Below are 5,818 nucleotides of genomic sequence, written 5' to 3' on the forward strand. Positions count from 1 at the left end.
TGACCTAAAGCAATGGTCAGCAAACTAAGGTTAGTAGGCTGGCTGCCTATTTTTGTAAATAAAGTTTTATTGGAACATAGCCCTGTCCATTCATTTACATGTTGTCTCTGCTCCTTTTGTGATATAGTGGCAGGGCTGAGTAGTTGTAACAAAGACTGTCCGGCTTGCAATCCTAAAATAGTTAACATCTGGCCCTTTACAGAAAAATTTGGCAAACCTTGATCTAAAGAATTAAAAATTAAAATGTGATTTTATTAAAGACTACCAATTTAAATATACTCTTCATCGAAATGTTAAGTAAATGTTAAAGATTGAAACAGTAATATTATTTTCAAAATCTTTTTCTTCTAAAATACTTAAAATTGGTGACGAGGAAAAGGCCACTGCTGGACTCCATCTAATCCCCGGGTTCTTAGACTAAAATTATGCCCAAGCTCAAGAAAGGAAGAAGAAAGCTGAAAGTCAAAGAGAAAAGATTATTCAAAAAGGGAGACGCCTCTCACTCCTGTCCAAGCTAATTACACCTCCCCTTCCACCACTCTCTCCAGAAAGAGTGGTTATGCCTTCAACAGATGCCCTCCTTAGCAGGAATACAAGCCAGATCTTAGGAGGCTACGCTCATCCTGGAACTTCAAATTTCCCAATATCAAAGATGCAGTAAAACTTTGGAAAATTGAGTGTGGTCTATATACAACTGGTGCCAAAACTGGGTGACCCAGACTTTAGAAGTGTTAAAAGACACCATCTTTCCATCAGTTTCTGCCGCTGAGAACTTTACAGTCTAAAACCACCGTTTTGCATTTTGGAAAGGGACTTCTGCAGGCTCCAGGAAGCAGTGAAGACCGTCTCAGAAAATTCTTCCTGTCCAAGCCGTGGTCAAACACATGAGTGATAAACTTACGGTTTTTTACCATGTGCCCCCATGTGCTCTAACCACCCCTGTAGAATCCGGAGCTGTACTTCCCCCCATGCTATCACAGCCAGCCAACCAGCCATCTTCCCCATCCTCCACGTCCGCCTCCACCCCCTCCACCTCTTCTGCCTCTGCCTCCTCCACCACCGGTAGCGCCTTTGCTGCTCAGAAAATCCAATCTCAGTAAAGCACTTCAGGCTGGACCATTAAAACAAGATGGACCCATGCAGATAACAATTAAAGATCTGCTGACCGTGAAATTAAAGAAGATGCAAAGTTTTAATGAAAGGAGGAAGATTGTACCATCACCTAAGGCAAGAATTCATGGTTACTGTCTCCGACCTGAAGTGTGTTACCCTGAAACCCAGTCCAAAGTGTTAACTCAAGTTACAAAAGTCTTCATTACTCCTGGTAAAAAGCCAGATAGATCTACGGAAACTACTTAGAAAAGTCGATGTAGAGAGGAGTCCAGGAGGAACCCCACTTACTAATAAAGAAAATATGGAAACAGGAACTGGGCTGACCCCAGAAAGTTTCAGCTGGCTCACCCTAGAAGCCCATCTCAAATTCTGGCACTTTCTACAAGCAGCTTTGATGAACAAAACTGATGCCAACCCTGCCAGACTCCATGTTATGATCCACAAAATATACAGATAAAACCACTCCGATACATTTTTTAATATAGTAGGGTATGTATAAATAATTATACTAATATATAATTTCATTTGAAGAATTAAGTATGTATGGAGCCCATTCATACTGGGGTGTAAAGTGGGTATTTGGATATTTTCTAGTTTGTATGTTTAGTAGAACATTTGGGAAAATGCAATCTCCAACATGATTTTAACCTGGAATTACCCAATTTAGGTTGGAGAAGTTGTTCAAATTTAGCTGGATAACTATAGCTTGTACTCCATAGGTGCCATTCTGACATGAAGAAAATAACTGAGTTCCTCTTCATCTTGGGTATTCTCAGGTAATTGCAAAGTATTTTAGTCTGTAAAGCTCATGCATTCATATAAGTCTTACAAACTTAATCAATAAAAAAGACCCTCTGGATTTGATTTCTATTTACTATAAACAATTAGGAGCTAAGACCAGCCCCCATCCAAACCCAACTATTTTCCAAAAGGATTTGAAGAAAAAGATCCAACGGGACCCTAAAAATTAGAATGTATCATTTCTAGCATCTTAGGTAGGTAGTTATATCTGGTTCACTGAAGTCTGAGATAGTCCTTACTTTTATATTTGCTGTCCACATTCATGCAGTTAAATATAAATTTCATGAAGACCTCAACACGAACCTTGTTTTTTCCACAGTGCCCTGCCAAGGATTCTCTGAGGTTCATAGTGGGTTTGCTGTGAGACCTGATTTCCTGTCCTCAACAACCTGTCGATTCAATGACAGTAATAATGCAGACCTCACTGGATTTTGTTCTTTCCTGCCAGTCCAGGTGGCCAGATTTAGCAAATATAAATACATGACACCCAATCAAATTTGAATTTCAGGTGAACAACAGATAATTTCTAAGTATAAATATGTCTCATTAAACAATGTATCACTTTTTTAGTATAAGTAGGTCTCAAATATTGCCTGGGACATATTTATACTAAAAAAATGATTCATTGTTTATCTGAAATCAAGTTTTTCTGGACATCTTATATTTTATACAGGCCACTCTATCAGTCAGTTTCCTACAAAGCTGCCAAGGATTTCTGGGAGCCCCCAGTTTGCCAGACACATCTACTTAGTAGTGGGCACTCCTATAGCTTCAGCCAGGATCCCTGCCACTAATGTGCTAAGTACCATGGACGAAGGGGAGCTCTCATTAGGGTGAGTGTGATGAAGGAGCAGGATTCTGATGCTGAGACCCTCCACTGCAGTCCCAAGAATAAGGATAGCAGCTCATCACGGACAGAAACAAAGAGTTTCAGATCTTCACTGCACTTTCCAGCCTGATAGGAAGTAGATACATAGATGACATCCTTGAAATATTCCCTGATTAGCTTAGGCTAAAAGACATTTTGGCAATTTCCCAGAAATGCCTGTATTTCCACAGACAAACGTAGCTTTGAGATGCCCAATAGAGGGTTCTGGGAAGTCACCAAACTGTAAAGCAGACCCTGTATTTTTGTCTGTTTGTTTGTTTGTCTTGCTTTTTGGTGAGGAAGATTGGCCCTGAGCTAACATCTGTTGCCAATCTTCCTCTTTTTATTCTCCCCAAAATCCCAGTACATAGTTATGTATCTTAGTTGTAAGCCCTTCTAGTTCTTCTATGTGGGATGCCACCACAGCGTGGCTTGATGAGCGGTGTGTAGGTCCATGCCCAGCATCTGAACCAGCAAATCCCAGGCCACTGAGGCAGAGTGTGCAAACTTAACCACTACATCACTGGTCTGGCCCCCTGTTTTGTTTTCATGAGACCCATGTTTATGTTTACAACACATTTATAGATGAAAATTAAACAGATAATGTTGTTAAGAAACATATCGGCTTCTAGTAAAATTTTTTAAACCTGCTAGATACATTTGTATTAAGTAGGAATAAAGAGAATGATTACTAAGAATAAAGCAGTTGAGTATTTATATCAGAGTATTTTATGGGGCACTTCTAATGTTTATAATATTAATAAACCACCATGTACTATATCAATTTAATTTACATTATTTTATCATTCTTGTGGGTTAAAGGTTCATTAAAAAAATGCTATAGAAATCACATAGATAAACATTTGTAAAGCTGCTACTGTCATTGTACCAGTATTAAAATGTGTTCTACCTTGAATTATTTTACTACTTTTTATGAGTTTATTTATTTATTTATTTATGAGGAAGATTAGCCCTGAGCTAACATCTGCTGCCAATCCTCCTCTTTTTGCTGAGGAAGACTGGCCCTGAGCTAACATCCATGCCCATCTTCCTCTACTTTATATGTGGGATGCCTGCCACCAGCATGGCTTGCCAAGTAGTGCCACGTCTGCACCCAGGATCAGAACCAGCGAACCCTGGGACATTGAAGTGCTAACTTAACTTCTGTACCACCGGGCTGGCCCCCCAGATTTTATGTTGTACCTGTTTGAGAATCCTGTAAATGCTATGGCTTCATTAAACTATTGCTGATGATAAAAAAAAAAATCTTAAAATTATCTATTAAAATTAAAAAGAAACATCAGTTATAATAAATAAGTATCAAAATTTAAAGAAATACATAAATAAAGCTGAATTATTTATTTTAAAAGTTTCATTTAATTTTATTATATATTTTTATAAAATACACTTATTTGCAATTTCAGTTTTCAATGTCTATTTGCCAATGGCTTTAAGCACATTAATTCTAGACCTAGATAGATATAAATGGAAAAGAAATATGAATTATTTAGTATCACAACTGTTTCTTCTGCCACTTTGTGCAACTGTTGGGACCACATCACAGTAATTTATAATAAGTCCAGAACCACAAATTGGGGCAGGGAGAGAAAAAAGAAAACAGATACTGTGCACTACTAGGAGATGAAAAGTCATTATGCAAGAAATTGCTGCATTTATTTGAGAAAAACGATCTGATAACTTAGTTTTTCTTTTCATTTACCTGTGTACTTCCACCATTTGAATCCTTCCTGCGTCCTACAGGACTGTCTGTCTCCCACGTTAGCAGAAGCACAACTTCACACCATTAAAGGTTTGCACACAGGACTTTTTGTCTCCGAGCCATAGCAAAAATGTGGAGAAATATTTCCTTGGGGCTTAACATGGCTAGTCATGAAAACAGAAGTTTGGCAGCTCAGGCAGTGCCACACCAGCGCTGAGGGCTGGATGTCAAGTGACAGAGGCGCCTAGGTGTTTTTTGATGAATTCATTTTGGGGGGGCCCCTCTTGCCTGGGTCTGAGGGCATCTCTGCTGTTAACAAATAGCCTAGTTTTTATTAAGGGATAAGGAACTATGGGGGAACTGTAGATCTATTAACCGATATGTCTTCTAGGGTAACGCAATCCTACCCTTCTGTTTTAGTCAAGTTGCAGAAGCCGGCTCGAATGGGGAAGGTGAGGAGAGTTTTTCTAGTAAAGGAACTATGAGCAAGATTCAGAGAAACCAACAGGAGATGTGTTAGCACCCTCCTAGGGCTGATGACATTGGAAAACTGAAATAGTAGGAAAACAGGACTAGCAACAAGGAGAACATATTAGCAGCCCTTAGTCTAAACACGCAGGGGAGGAAATAGTTACCAAATCCCAGAGGGCGCCGTTACTGCCCTATATAGCCCAGGATGGAGGGAGTCAGGAACTGAATATCCCCATCTCATTCTCCTCCCATCCAGCTGTCTCCTCCCACTGCCTCTCATTGACCAATTGAGCCAAAGCCAGAGGGCAGAATCTTCTGATGCACTCCAAGTGGATGGGGTGGGGAGTGGATCCGGGGTTTGGGGCAGGCAGCTGATGGAGAATATTCTACACACTACACACACACACACATACAAAGTATTCCCCAGTTCTGCAGATAGAAAGAAGAAACTAAAACACTCTCAGTTTGGATACCATCCTACCTTTAATAGTCTATTTTACACATTTCAAAATACAGGAAATTGGCAATTCTGGTAGTGTTATTGTTATGCAATTGTAAATATCAATGATAATTATTTCTGAGAAGTTCTTCTATGTTCAAAATACTTTCTTCGTGGCTCTGCTTGCAATTCCCATGGTTGTCATAATCTGTGGATGTATGAACTACGCCGCATCCTTTCTCACAATGAAATGGGGTTGATTTGTCTGTCCAGATGATTGCCAGAAGTCAAGTCTCATCGTTCGATCAGATCTTATAATTTTTTTTTCTGAGACCTTATTTGAGAAATTCTACTCTGCCCATTCTTTAACAGCTGCTTACGTATCCTGCCCTCAACCGTGCTCTGA

The 5,818-nt window shown here is 39.5% G+C and overlaps 1 pseudogene; it reads left to right on the forward strand.

Moving 5' to 3' along the window:
* Positions 1-425: 425 nt before the first annotated feature.
* On the forward strand, positions 426-1,521 carry LOC106831817 (proline-rich protein 11 pseudogene; annotated as a pseudogene).
* The last annotated feature ends 4,297 nt before the right edge of the window (positions 1,522-5,818 follow it).

The sequence above is a fragment of the Equus asinus genome, chromosome 7 (genome assembly GCF_041296235.1).
Source record: "Equus asinus isolate D_3611 breed Donkey chromosome 7, EquAss-T2T_v2, whole genome shotgun sequence".
NCBI classification, from domain to species: Eukaryota; Metazoa; Chordata; class Mammalia; order Perissodactyla; family Equidae; genus Equus; species Equus asinus.